This window comes from Heptranchias perlo, chromosome X, assembly GCF_035084215.1.
Source record: "Heptranchias perlo isolate sHepPer1 chromosome X, sHepPer1.hap1, whole genome shotgun sequence".
Lineage (NCBI taxonomy): Eukaryota > Metazoa > Chordata > Chondrichthyes > Hexanchiformes > Hexanchidae > Heptranchias > Heptranchias perlo.
The window spans coordinates 9,160,800-9,176,367 of NC_090370.1; the positions used below are offsets into that span (position 1 = coordinate 9,160,800).

Sequence of the window (15,568 nt, forward strand, 5' to 3'; positions counted from 1 at the left end):
CAGTACTGAGGAAGTACTGTCCTTCAATGGGGCATTAAAATTAGGTCCTGCCTGCCTGTCTGATCTGGTGGTTCAGGAAGAAAAGCAGAGATTTCGCCCAGTGTCCTGGCCAACATTCCTACTGCAACTAACCAAAAACAAGCAGATTAACTGGTCTTTCATCTCATTGCTGTTTCTGAGATCTTGCTGTGCACAAAATGGCTGCCATCTTGGCCTACGTACCAGTCACTGCACTTCAAAGTAACTCATTGTGTGCAAAGTACTTTGAGACATTTCTGAGAGCTGTGAAAAGTTGCTCTTAAAATACAACTCTTTCTTTCTTTCAAATGTGTGTATCTTATTCCCAGGACAATGCTGCTTGAAACACAGGCAGGCAATTTGGTCCATTGCTTCTCTTGCTGGTTGGTAGGAGATGTTTGAGATGTCTGGGTTGACTTCCATTCTCCCGTTGTTTGCTCACACCTCTCCCTCCACGCTCACACAAACCCTTACCTGTCTGCATTCTCAATGGAAACAGGTAATGTACCAGTGAACGGATACAACGGAATAAAATTCAGTGTGTATCCAAGTTCTTGGATTTGATAAATCCTTTTAACCCAATCTCAATTTAGCTAATTAAACCACTTTAAACTTCACACCACCTGTTTCGAAAACCCAATAAATTCAATTTAGTTTCCAATTAAAGTGCAGTTTTTATTAACATGTCAATTGGGAACTGAACTGAAACTCATTTTTGGGTGAAGAAGGATCTTCAGTCCATTTGATGTCACCCTTCTGGAATACTAACCCTACCGTCACACTATTACGGCCTCCAGCTGTTTCTTAAATGATGTCCCGGCCTCGTTCACCCTTCCTGGCAACCTGCCCCTAGTGAGCTGGGAGTTTTGCATCAGATGGAGATTATCTCCAATCTCCGAGTGGAGATTGTGCGATCCAAAGCTCCCAGCAAGGAGCAGTGCCCGGAGGGAATGCAGGTTGGAGAACTGGAGCTGGAATGGTGCACTGTTAGAGCGGAACAAATTTTACAACTTCTCCTCCCCGTGGGGAAGTGTCTGGCCCCTGATCAACAACTCCAGTGTCAAGAAAGAAAGAAAGAACGAACTTGCATTGATATAACACCTTTCACAACCTCAGGACGTCCCAAAGCGCTTGACAGCCAATGAATTAATTTTGAAGTGCAGTCACTGTTGTAAGGTAGGAAACATGGCAGCCAATTTGCGCACAGCAAGATCCCACAAACAACAACTTGCATTTATATAGCGCCTTTAATGTAGTAAAACGTCCCAAGGCGCTTCACAGGAGCGATGATCAAACAAAGTTTGACACCGAGCCACATAAGGAGATATTAGGACAGGAGACCAAAAGCTTGGTCAAAGAGGTAGGTTTTAAGGAGCATCTTAAAGGAGGAGAGGGAGGCAGTGAGGCGGAGAGGTTTAGGGAGGGAATTCCAGAGCAAAGGGCCCAGGCAGCTGAAGGCACGGCCACCAATGGTGAAGCGAAGTAAATCGGGGATGTGCAAAAGGCCAGAATTGGAGGAGCGCAGAGATCTCGGAGGGTTGTAGGGCTGGAGGAAGTTACAGAGATAGGGAGGGGTGAGGCCATAGAGGGATTTGTAAACAAGGATGAGAATTTTAAAATTGAGGCATTGCCAGACCAGGAGCCAATGTAGATCAGCGAGCACAGGAGTGATGGGTGAACGCGACTTGGTGCGAGTTAGTATAATATAAACAGCAATGTGATAATGACCAGATAATCTGTTTTTAGTGTTGTTGGTTGAAGGATAAACATTGGCCAGGACACCAGGGCAGAACTCTCCTGCTCTTCTTCAAAATACTGCCGTGAGATCCTTTACATCCACCTGAGAGGGCAGATAGGGCCTCGGTTTAACGTCTCATCTGAAAGACGCTGGCAACTTACTGTGGGGAAAATCATTACCGGAAAAGTGCGTGATAACTTTCTGTAACCCAGTGAGTTGAAACACCAATTGACTACTTCACCATGCTATCCCTGGAAATTTCAGAATATCTAAGCAGCGAGCACACACCAGACTGATTTTCCAGTGTGCACTTCGAAAGCCAGATTTTTATACCTTCAACCATAGAACTTTCAATGCACTTTACTTAGCTGAGGGAGGACAGGGCAAGCTGCTACACTGCATACAAAGTCACTGAACATTTTTAAATAGAGAACCAAAATGCTAGAAAATATTTTCAGTCCCAATTTAAACTGAAGTGGACCTGAAAGAAAGACTTCCATTTATTTTGAACCTTATCACGTCTCTCAGAAAGATCTCAAAGCTTCCCACACAATAAATTAGTTTAAAGTGCAGTGACTACTGTTATGTAAGCAAAGGCGGCAGGCATTTTGCACAAGCAAGATCCCACAAACAACAATGAATGAAAGACCAGTTGATCTGTCTTTGTTGATATTGGTTGCGGGGGGTGGGAGAGATGCGGTGTGAATGTTGGCCCAGGAGAACTTCCCTGCTCTTCTTCAAATAGTGGCATAAGACTTCAAAAAAATATATTTTATGGAAGAATCTGACACACTTTCTAAAGACCTGGCTTGGCACAGTGTAGTACAATAAAAGTTTCACAATATCTGCGGGTAGCAGCTGCATTGGTTATACATCATTATACAATCCTGTGACGGGGGCACTGTGACAGGGTCACAGTCATCTCTGGTTAGGGGGCTTTTGCAAGGAGGGGTTGGGTTTGTGGGGGAGTGAGGTGCTGCAATAAGCTACACGAGCTGCGGGTCCTGGTCAACATTTTGCAGGGTGCCAAGGACTGTCTCCTCAGCAGGTAGCCCCAGGATAAGTCCTGTTGTGGATGCTTGGGGTGGGTGGGAGGCAGGTCCATAGGGCAAGTGGCCCCATAATCTCTCGGGCTTTCCCCAACTCCATGCACAGCCCATACATTACTCGCTATGACTGGCGAATGTCCTAACATGTGCTTAGACACAGAGCGTCTCCTGTATTCAGGGAGTGGTGAGAATGTGGAACTCGCTACCACAAGGAGTAGTTGAGGCGAATAGCAGAGATGCCTTTAAGGGGAAGCTGGATAAGTACATGAGGGAGAAAGGAACAGAAGGATATGTTAACGGGGTTAGATGAAGTAGGGAGGGAGGAGGCTCGTGTGGAGCATAAACACCAGCGTGGACCTGTTGGGCCGAATGGCCTGTTTCTGTGCTGTACATTCTATCTAGACCACATATGTTGTTGGGAGGTAGGTGTTGGATTGCAGTATGCCAGGAGAATGCATTCTTCTTGCTGCCAGGAGTGGAGTGAGTTCTGTGCGAGTCTCCCAGTGACAGCGGTCCTGCCAGTATTAAGCTGATTATGCATGGACTTAGGTCCGGGGACGGTTAAGTCAGTCGCAGCTTCATTCTCCCTCAGTACCTCTGCTTAGAAGGGCTGGAGGGTGGGGCACGACCAGAATACGCGCAGGGAAGTGTCCTTGTGGCCATAGTTTAGCCAGCATTCAACTGCTGGAGTCCGAATTTTTTGTGAGTGAGGGGTGCACCTGAACCACCATAACAGGCGGGCAGTGCTTTGATTTAATGTCCTGTCTGATACGACACACATTGTAAAAAGGAACCTATTTTTTCAAATAAGGAGAGGGCTGTCCGGAAAAGAAGTGAGACGCCCCCCACCAGACACAAAAAAAAACTCACCTCCCATTCATGAAAAAATCCAGACACCCATTCAAAAAAAATCCAAGTGTATGATACACAAAAAAATCCAAGCCCCCTTAAACAAAATTCCAACCCCCACACACACACACATAAAAATCTAAGCCCACCATACACAAAAAAATTCAAGCTCCCATTCAAAAAAATTCAAGCTCCCTACACACAAAAAATCCAGACAACCATTCAAAAAAATTCAAGACCTCTTAAACAAAAATTCCAACCTCCAAACACACAAAAACAATCCAAGCTCCCCCCGCCATTCACAAAAAAATCCAAGTCCCAGTACACTAAAATTCCACACTTGGGTAAAGAAGACGATCTGGGTCTAAGCACGTATTAGGACATTTGCAAGACTGCCTACACAAAAAAAAAATGAGACCCCTTGCACAAAATATTCAAGCTCCCCCTCCCCTCACCCAGGTACAAAAAGTTTAAGCCCTCCTCCCCCGAAGCTTGAATCCTTGGAAGCTTTGGCCTCAGCTCTTCAAACTTTCGAGGCCTGGAGGCCCGGTAAAGGACAATTCAGAGCAGGCCTTGTCCAGCCCTCCAGGCCAACGAAGCTTAAGGAACAGAGGTTAAGCAGAAATCACAACTGGCTTTACCCACAAAAAGCACCAAAAAATCGAAAGGAACCAGCAGAGGCTTCCCAGGCTGAATAAAAGGGATTCACAGGCCGTGCCTTGGACAACAATATTTTGTTAATGATGTTAAGCAAATCTCAATCTTCCTCATTCAAATTTGACAGATGTTCCAAAATCGTCTGCTTTGTGATAATCTTTTGGGATGTTACAATCTGAAGGGATTAAGCCATCCACTGGTTAAATCAAAGAAAGGACTTTGTTGCTATTGCAGGTTATATGCCAACGGCCGGGCTGGTTGACCTTTTTGTTCAGCTTCCTGTAACCCCTTTTACTTGTGCTGGTCTCCAAACATTGCAACATTCTCCTCGAGATCGTGGTGTTGCCTGCTTCCCAGCGGCTGCACCAGAGATAGTTCTGACCTTGCAGCGAGACCTTGGCGCTCTCGCAGAACACAAACAAGGAGATAGCAGGATTCATGCTGGTCTTCAAAAGACCACACAGCCGCACGAGGCCAGTTAGCAGAACTGAGGAGCACCCAGAAAGGAGTTACTGAAAACAAGCTCTTGGGTAATTACCAGACATGGAATTAATGTATCGTGATCTGTTTGCAAAATTAGACCAATTATCCCATGATTGAATTGTGGCTGTGGTAGGAAGAAGTCACCAATGTATAAACACTACGAACTGGAATAATACGAATAATCTGTGCCCTGTGGCACTGGGCCCTCCACAAGTTTGTGAATGAAACTTGAGGACACGACTAAAGGAATGCTTTTGCTACTTTCACTGCAGAAAATGTATCCATTTGGGGATTTAAAATACAGCCCCGCCCCCCCTCCTCCCCCATTAAAGTCACCTTACTGAAATGTAACACCGAGGCTGAGGATACATCGTAAAACTCAGGAGCATCCACGTTGTTATGTATGACTGTTGATATAGGATACAGTTTCCCTCCAGTAAATATTCTTTTAATATTATTTATAATCCAGCAACAATTAGTGCGTTATTTAAAATTTTAAAAAGCATGTCAATTAAAAGAGGGACATTTTTCGAGCAGGTGTTAACGATGAGGCAGTTTGTCCACAAACTGCGCATTCTTGGAAAATTACCTTCAATACATTGGATTGACAGCATAACCTGTCGTACTCGGTTATATTTTACGTGTACACGCACTTTTTGGGGGTTTTAAAAATGTTCTCTCTTCATCTTCTGAACGTGATGATTCCTGCTGCAAAATGGGTGTCAACTGCCTCACTGAGCTGAGCATTCTTCACCCTCTTGGCCAAGGCTATTCCACCACAGAGGGCATCAGAGCCAAGCCCAATTCTGCTGTCCAGAAGTGCCTACTTTCCAGCAGGACGTCACTGGACAGCAATGAGGGTTAGGAACCCTGGTTCATTTTCTTCCCCTCCCAAGTCCAGGGGCATTAAGGACAAATGTAGTGCCCCGCCTCATGCTGCCTCAGCTGAGTTCAGCTCGCTCAGCACACAGTGGGATTCGAACCGGGGACTTTCAGGTCTGTCTGGCTAAGTTGTACACCAGGCAATTCTAGTTCTTTAAACCAATGTGATCCACTGCAAGTGCCTCTACACTCTGACTCCTCCTGAATCGAGGAATATATTGCCAAAAATGGATGAAAATAGCAGAAACCATCACCTGTCATCAACCAACACTCTGCAATGTCCTGTTTACGAGACTGCGGTTTCACATTGAAAATGAAAACAAAACATAAGATCCTGCCAGACAAGGAATACAATTGCTCCAAAAAAAAATGGCCACCGATGACTGTTGCCAATAGCAACTGCTGGAATTGAATGCACTTTCCTCATTATTTTCTTACATTCATTTGTAAAACACCTGTGAACCTCGCCTGACCTGCCTGCAGGCATCTCTCTTAAATGTCACGCTAAGGATGCCATATTTCTAATTTATATGTAAATGAAAGATGGGTGGAATCGTAGCTGACCATCACAACAAAGTCGTTTTGTTGTTGACCTTTAACCCAAAGCAGGATGCGAATTTGCTGCTAATTCAAAGCTGGATATCTAACAGGCTGTGAAGGGCGACACTGAATATGAACCGTATCAGGGAAAATTATCTCGAAATGTGAACTGATTCACAGACCGATAATAACTGCAGTGGGCTTCAACCAGAAGACTGGAAAATTAGGACGTCCAGAACAATCCAAATGTTATAAATAACTGGCTACCCATTCAGGTTCCAGCGAGATGTGCCAGAGATATAACCACATAAAGGAATGAATTTAAAGCATATTTGAAAGCAAACTAAATGGAAGTTACCACATGTTTGTGTGTATAACGCCCTCATTCACATACCCCAAATCATGATAATGTTCCATGTGTCTGTTGCGAGAATTTGTATTTTAGTCATCCCAGATTTACTGGTCTGGAGGAATTTTCCCCTAATTTTCTCTCCTATCTCCCGAAAGTGCTGGGCTACAGTTCCACAGGCACCAGTAGTTCTAATGTCCTTTGACCAATTGCCAGTTCTTCATCTACGAGCCTATTCAGTGGTCTTAAAACCCGCTGTATGATATTAGTGTACAAATAGCTAATGGCCATGTAGCGCCCGTTTTTCAGGCACGACGTGGCCCACTAAGACCCCAAAATGGTGGGCAGGAAGTGTACACACTTCCACTGGAAGTGCGCCACCCGCCATATTAGGTAAGGACAAACAAGAGGCGTCCTTTACCCACGCCTGAAGCAGGCATTAGGCACTTTGCATGTGCAAATAAAGGGCCTAACACCTTTTTTGAGGTCCCCGCCCCAACATTGGTTTGCCCTGAGGCAGCCAGTGCCATCGTGGGATACACCCAGGGAAATCAGCCCTACTGAACGCCTGCCAACCAAGAAGGTGAGAAACTTACCTGAATGTGGAGCCAGGAGGGAACAGGAGTTCTCCTCCCAAACCCACATTAAAGGACCCAACTGGTGCTCCTGATTGCTGCCGCTCCCAATCCCCAAGCCTTCCCCCCAACCCTCACAGACCTGACCCCGTTCACCCTTCCCCCACACTCCTGCCTCAACAGCAGACTCCATGCCTCCCCAACCCAACACAACCTGCGAACCCAGTTACCCGCTAGCAGCGGCCCGATTTTTCTTCAGTTCTTGCCACTCTTCACCAGTGGGCCACGCCAGCTCTTTGACAATGAGGCCGGAGGCCCAATATCAGGGGCACCTCGGACCCCACCATTCTGCTGTAGGGTATTTACCCAGAAATGGGCACTCCGGAATTTCTAGGCCACTGTGTGAAATTCCTTTATCTGCCATTTCGAATGGGTTTAACACCTCCCATTAAAATATATAGAGTGAGGTTCTAAACATAGTGGGATATTTCGATACATACCACAGTGCCTCAGCACTTATGTATATACTTTAAATCTATGGTCCCGTTAAGTTGCATATATCTCAATTGCCTACACTGGCTCCCTATGTCCCAGTGCCACAAATTTAAATTTCTTGTCCCTGTCTTTAAATCCCTTCATGGCTTCATCCCTCTAACATTCTCCAGCCCTGCACTCCCCCCAACTCTCCACTCTGATTCTGGCCTCTAAGTGCATCCCTCCTCCCTTCGCCCCACATTGATGGCCATGCCTTCAGCTGTCGAGGTCCCACTCTCTGGAATTCTGCTTCTCCCCCGCTAAACTTCTCCACTTCTCTCTTCTCCTCATGACCTACTCCTTCAGTCGAGTTTTTGGTCAGCCCTCTTAGCTCCTCCTTTCTTGGCTCAGTATCTGCTTTCCTCACACATCTGGGAAGCGCCTTGGGTCATTTTCATATGGTAACAGTGCTGCTCCCGACAGATCTCGGTGTTCTGATTTAGGATTTACCAACCAATAAGGCAAGGCTGAGAATCTCCAGACACAAATGTCAAACAGGGGGAACAAACAAGTGAGAATCAAGAGTGGAAAAAGAGCTGAGCCGCCTAGGCTTTGAGGGCTGGATTGCCAGGGTTGAGGGGATGTATAGGCCCTTGGCCGCAGGTTGGACACTCCTAAGGTTGCCAACCCTCCAGGATTGCCCTGGAGTCTCCAGGAATTAAAGCTGAATCTCCAGGACACTGCTGCGAGCAACACCCGAAAAAAACAATCATCGGAGCACTCAAAAAAATGCTGTGTTTATTTTTCATTTTCTTTGAACACTTTCGATTATTAGTTAGAAAAATATAGCAGTTGGGGAAAAGGCGGCTGTTTAACTGACAGTCAAGAATCATCCAATTGAGTCACAAAGAGTCTGTTCGCTTTGCAATTGGCCGTGGGAAGACGGGTGTGCCACGAGGATGGACATGTTGAGTGGACCAATGGCGGGAGCGTGGAGGCGGGGCAGTGGGAGGCGGGACATCACGTGATGAAACTTCCAGGAATACATCCAGCCAGAGTTGGCAACCTGAGACACTCCTGGAATGAGAGGCACAGGGATTTTATATTAACACCTTAAGCACTTGCATGCTAATATTGCACAGTGTAATTTCAAGGTTAGCGCATGCTGCCAGGTTATTTGACTGTGGGGGGCATCAGTGCTCAGCCCGATCCTGTCCTAACCCTTGTTGTAATGAAATATGGTTTGGCTTCCACTGTGTAATTTTATGGTGCTTGGAAGTGTTCTATTACTCTGCATGTTTCACATTAGTGTTGCATTCCAGTGAGAATGGTTTATTTTGAATTGATTTCCATGGGAAAGAAATTGAAAAATATTACAAGTCTCTCCCCAACCAGTTGGGTTCAATGTAGCCCTGCGTATAACGTGTGAACAGGTCGCATGCTCTTCAGTTCTTATGATATCTCTAACAATTTAACATTATACTTTATCAATAATAGGATGTGTACAATTATGAGGTTTCAATATAAGATAAGTTGCATTTTAACTTGGAGAATAACAGAGTACTGCTTGTGAGCTCTGGCTTCAAGCCAAGAGGTTGAACATGACCTCCAAAAGATTTCAGTGGTTTGCTTGAAGTCACGTTGACGGCATCTGCTATTATTTGAATGTTCGTAAACCAAAACCTGCCACCTCGAAAACAAAGGTTTCGTGTGGAGGACCCCCTGTGAATATTGACACACTCCCGGGGACCCCCTGTAAATACTGACACACACCCGGGGACCCCCTGTAAATACTGACACACACCCGGGGACCCCCTGTAAATACTGACACACACCCGGGGACCCCCTGTAAATACCGACACACACCCGGGGACCCCCTGTAAATACCGACACACTCCCGGGGACCCCCTGTAAATACCGACACACTCCCGGGGACCCCCTGTAAATACCGACACACACCCGGGGACCCCCTGTAAATACCGACACACACCCGGGGACCCCCTGTAAATACCGACACACACCCGGGGACCCCCTGTAAATACCGACACACACCCGGGGACCCCCTGTAAATACTGACACACTCCCGGAGACCCCCTGTAAATACTGGCACACTCCCGGGGACCCCCTGTAAATACTGACACACTCCCGGGGACCCCCTGTAAATACTGACACACTCCCGGGGACCCCCAGTAAATACTGACACACTCCCGGAGACCCCCTGTGAATACTGACACACTCCCGGAGACCCCCTGTGAATACTGACACACTCCCGGAGACCCCCTGTGAATACTGACACACACCCGGGGACCCCCTGTGAATACTGACACACTCCCGGGGACCCCCTGTGAATACTGACACACACCCGGGGACCCCCTGTAAATACTGACACACTCCCGGCATCTCCCTGTAGATACTTTCAAGCTCCCAGGACCCCCTGTAAATACTGACACACTCCTGAGGACTCCCTGTAAATACTGACACACTCCCAGGGGACTCCCTGTAAATACTGACACACTCCTGAGGACCCCGGCCTAATTTTCGAAAGACAGTATCCGTTACCCAAACGGTGCTAGAATTGCAGCAAATATTCTTTATTACCACTCAGCAACAGAAATAATATTCTGATAAGTCACAAATACAGAGGCCGAATGTCGTTTTGGACACTCTGGGATGTTGCTTTTTCAGGCACTTTAGTTCTGGGGACCCCCATTTTGAAAACCTTGCTTGAAACTATATTATCCAATTTTTATTTCATGGACTGACTAATTGTGGTTTCACTGATTGCTCAGATATTCCTGGATTTGCATTAATGTAATAACACTAACATTGCAAATGGATATTTCCACTGAAGCGACATAATCCCTTGGCAAAGAAAAAATCTGTATGTGATAATCAGGCTTTTGCATGTTATGAACAACATTGAGGAAAGCATGTATTAAACAACATTTTTTTCTTTAATGAGCTCCTGAATTTTCTCTTGTCCTCTGCTGAAGAAAGAGCAACCATTTATTTTACGCCTTTCATGACCTCAGGATGTCCAAAAGCGCTTTACAGCTAATGAAGTAATTTTTGAAGTGTAGTCACTTGTAATATAGGAAACACGGCAGCCAATTTGCCCACAAGGTCCTACAAACAGCAATGTGATAATGAGCAAATAGTCTGTTTTTAGGTGTTTGTTGAGGGATAAATATTGGCCAGGACACTGGTGAGAACTCCCCTGCTCTTCTTTGAAACACTGCCGTGAGATCTTTTACGTCCACCTAAGAGGGCAGACAGGGAACATCTCATCCAAAAGAATGTAAAGAATCTTACAACACCAGGTTATAGTCCAACAGTTTTATTTGAAAATCACAAGCTTTCGGAGATTATCTCCTTCGTCAGGTGAGTGAGTGGGATTCCTTGAACGTTTCGCATTTATAGTCAGAGAACAATACCTGGTGATTACAGATAATCTTTCCAACTGCCCATTGTCAAGGCAATCAAAGTGTTCAGACAGAGAGATGTTACCTATAGGACCACCGAATACACAAACGGCCAGAACACAAAACAGAGAGAGAGAGGGAGAGAAACATCCAAAAGGAAGAGAAAGACAGAGAATGACCCGTTGTATTAAAAACAGATAACTTTTATTCGCTGGTGGGGTTACGTGTAGCATGACATGAACCCAAGATCCTGGTTGAGGCCGTCCTCATGGGTGCGGAACTTGGCTATCAATTTCTGTTCGACGATTTTGCGTTGTCGTGTGTCTCGAAAGCCGCCTTGGAGAACGCTTACCCGAAGATCGGTGGCTGAATGTCCTTGACTGCTGAAGTGTTCCCCGACTGGGAGGGAACCCTCCTGTCTGGCGATTGTTGCGCGGTGTCCGTTCATCCGTTGTCGCAATGTCTGCATGGTCTCGCCAATGTACCATGCTCCGGGGCATCCTTTCCTGCAACGTATGAGGTAGACAACGTTGGCCGAGTCACAGGAGTATGAACCATGTACCTGGTGGGTGGTGTCCTCTCGTGTGATGGTGGTATCTGTGTCGATGATCTGGCATGTCTTGCAGAGGTTGCCGTGGCAGAGTTGTGTGGTGTCGTGGACGCTGTTCTCCTGAAAGCGGGGTAATTTGCTGCGAACGATGGTCTGTTTGAGGTTGGGTGGCTGTTTGAAGGCGAGTAGTGGAGGTGTGGGGATGGCCATAGCGAGGTGTTCGTCGTCATTGATGACATGTTGAAGGCTGCGGAGAACATGGCGTAGTTTCTCCGCTCCGGGGAAGTACTGGACGACGAAGGGTACTCTGTTGGTTGCGTCCCGTGTTCGTCTTCTGAGGAGGTCTATGCGATTCTGAGGAGACTCATGCTGTGGTACCCTTTCATGGGTGCCGCACATCCTCAATTATCTCCTCCAAAGTGACCATCTTTCACATACGAGTCGGGGAAATTTTAACCCCCACCCCCGCCTAGGCTGGTGGGCGGGCAGTTAAAACGTCCTGTGCAACCTACCCCCTCCACAAGTCCCGATATTAACCTGATTTTAACAGGCGAGTAGGACACCCGTCAGAAGGCAGAGTGGTCCTGCTTTAGATATGCAGATCAGACTCCGATGACATCATCAGAGCCCGACTGAAATCGGAACCCCAGCCCAGGGCCCCGTTTGCCCCTCTCAGGTGGATGTAAAAGATCCCATGGCATTATTTGAAGAAGAGCAGGGGAGTTCTCCCTAGTGTCCTGGCCAATATTCATCTCTCAATCAACATCACTAAAAAAAACAGATGATCTGGTCAGTTATTTCATTTGCTGTTTATGGGATCTTGCTGTGCGCAAATTGGCTGCCGTGATTCCTATATTACTACAATGACTACCCTTCAAAAGTACTTCACTGGCTGTAAAGCACTTTGGGATGTCCTGAGGCTGTGAAAGGCGCTATATAAATGCAAGTTCTTTCTTTTTTTCATTGTACCTGGCAGATAGTGACACAGGAGCTGGCAGTATAACTAAGGTCTGCTGGCCTTCCCATCCACAGGTACTCATTTGAAACAGTAATACAATTGGTCCCCTATTTTACTCTTTCCAGATCTTCTACTTTCCCTTTTGAACATCTCTGCACCAAACTCTGCAACAAGGAGAGTAAGCAGCTAAGGCAGGGATATTTGATTGCTAATGTTCGCATCGAACAATATGTCCTCTGTCTACTGTGAAATTAAACCCAATAGGACTTCAGTTCAAACCCCGTGATTTGATTATGGAAGGTTACCATCTGTCACTGCCTAATACCACCAAAGAAAAAAGACAACACAACTTGATGGAATTGGAGTAAAGCCAGCTGTATTCACCATACAGAACAACACAGGTTGAAGTGCGTTTGAAGATTGGAACATGAAGAGATATTTTCTGACCATGCAAATCCAGCATGTGAAGGCTTCCATCTTCTCCAATGTGCCCAGTCCCAAAATGCAACCACAGACACAAGAACGAATGGCATCATATCACAACAGCGCTAAACACCATTTGGACCAAATTGCAGACATTGCAACTGATCGCAAATACAAAATGCTGGTAACGTCTAGCAGGTCAGCCAGCATCTGAAAGAGGAAGATAGGTCAACATTTCAGGTTTGACCCTTTATCAAAATTGACATGTGCAAGACTGAGATGGTGTCAGCCATGGCTCGGTGGGTAGCACTCTCGCCTCTGAATCAGAAGGTTGTGGGTTTGATCCCCACTCCAGAGACTTGAGCACATAATCGAGGCTGACACTCCCAGAGCAGTACTGAGGGAGTGCGACACTGTGGGAGTTGCCGTCTTTCAGATGAGACATTAAACCGAGGCCCCGTCTGCCCTCTCAGGTGGACATAAAAGATCCCATGGCATTATTTCGAAGAAGAGGAGGGGAGTTCTCCCTGGTGTCCTGGCCAATATTTATCCTTCAACCAACATCTCTTAAAAAAAAACAGATGATCTGGTCATTATCTCATTGCTGTTTGTGGGACCTTGCTGTGCGCAAATTGGCTGCTGCCTTTCCTACATTACAGCAGTGACTACACTTCAAAAAGTACTTCATTGGCTGTGAAGTGCTTTGGGACATCCTGAGGCCGTGAAAGGTGCTGTAGAAATGCAAGTTCTTTCTTCTTCACACAGGAGTGACAAGGGTTGTCACATGCTGTTCCTTGATCAACTAACAGGAGGTAGGCTTGTCGTATGGCAAGATGGACATAACAGGTTTTCAGACCCCTGTTATAATATTATATCATCAAGAGGCATTGCTCCAAGCAAACTGGCCAAGAACTGATAAAAACCATCAGAACTGATGCAGGCAGATTAGATTATTAAGTAGGCCTGGGATTGGTGCTTGCAACCTCAAGATTGTAAAACAATCACCCTTACTGGGCTCCCGTGAAATCTAATTAGCACTGAAATGACTGGATATTCATACACTTACAGTACAGCATTTCCTGTTTCATTGCAATGGCACCATCATCTTTTTACACCTGGCCAAGTCCAGCTAACTAACGTGCTTAGGGTCATTTTGTTTGTTAATGTTGTGCTTCTAGAAACAGCAAGGCACCAGGAATTCAGCAATACCTGGATTGTGGATAGGAAAAGTAATTCCATCCTTAACATATAGAAAATAGATAACAGGAGTGTGTTACAAGGTTCAGATGATTACAAAAACTATAAAAGCAAAACTCAAGCAGTTTTCTTAGTCCTCCTCTGAACCACAGGATGCGACACAGCCTTGAACAACTATCTGTGTAACAAATAAAGAACACAGAACACACTTCAGTTAGGAACAACTCAATTAAATTGGCATGCTGCTCATTACACCATCTTCCTCAAATGTGTGCTTCAAGTTCACAATTGCTCTGAACACTTCCAGTAACTATCATCCAGCTCATTGTGATAGATTCAAAGCACCGAGTGCATCGATCACAAGGCGCCGAGTGCATCGATCACAAGGCGCCGAGTGCATCGATCACAAGGCGCCGAGTGCATCGATCACAAGGCGCCGAGTGCATCGATCACAAGGCGCCGAGTGCATCGATCACAAGGCGCCGAGTGCATCGATCACAAGGCGCCGAGTGCATCGATCACAAGGCGCCGAGTGCATCGATCACAAGGCGCCGAGTGCATCGATCACAAGGCGCCGAGTGCATCGATCACAAGGCGCCGAGTGCATCGATCACAAGGCGCCGAGTGCATCGATCACAAGGCGCCGAGTGCATCGATCACAAGGCGCCGAGTGCATCGATCACAAGGCGCCGAGTGCATCGATCACAAGGCGCCGAGTGCATCTATCACAAGGCGCCGAGTGCATCTATCACAAGGCGCCGAGTGCATCGATCACAAGGCGCCGAGTGCATCGATCACAAGGCGCCGAGTGCATCGATCACAAGGCGCCGAGTGCATCGATCACAAAGCACAGAGTGGATCTATCACAAAGCACAGAGTGGATCTATCACAAAGCACAGAGTGGATCTATCACAAAGCACAGAGTGGATCTATCACAAGGCACAGAGTGTATCTATCACAAAGCACAGAGTGAGTCTATCACAAAGCACAGAGTGAATCTATCACAAAGCACAGAGTGTATCTATCACAAGGCACAGAGTGTATCTATCACAAAGCACAGAGTGGATCTATCACAAAGCACAGAGTGGATCTATCACAAAGCACAGAGTGGATCTATCACAAAGCACAGAGTGGATCTATCACAAGGCACAGAGTGAATCTATCACAAGGCACCGAGTGTATCTATCACAAGGCACAGAGTGTATCTATCACAAGGCACAGAGTGAATCTATCACAAGGCACCGAGTGTATCTATCACAAGGCACCGAGTGTATCTATCACAAGGCACCGAGTGTATCTATCACAAAGCACAGAGTGTATCTATCACAAAGCACAGAGTGTATCTATCACAAGGCACAGAGTGTATCTATCACAAGGCACAGAGTGAATCTATCACAAGGCACC

The 15,568-nt window shown here is 46.3% G+C and overlaps 1 long non-coding RNA gene across 4 annotated transcripts in view; it reads right to left on the reverse strand.

Moving 5' to 3' along the window:
* Positions 1-15,568, reverse strand: part of LOC137306953 (uncharacterized) — a 225,362-nt gene that overhangs the window by 50,695 nt on the left and 159,099 nt on the right. Inside the window, exon 5 of one of the 4 annotated variants that reach the window (XR_010958972.1) lies at positions 8,411-8,691. The exons of the other annotated variants lie outside the window; for them this stretch is intronic. This is a non-coding gene — a long non-coding RNA (uncharacterized lncRNA). Of the gene's footprint in view, positions 1-8,410; positions 8,692-15,568 lie in introns of those variants that run through there. 4 annotated transcript variants of the gene reach the window in all.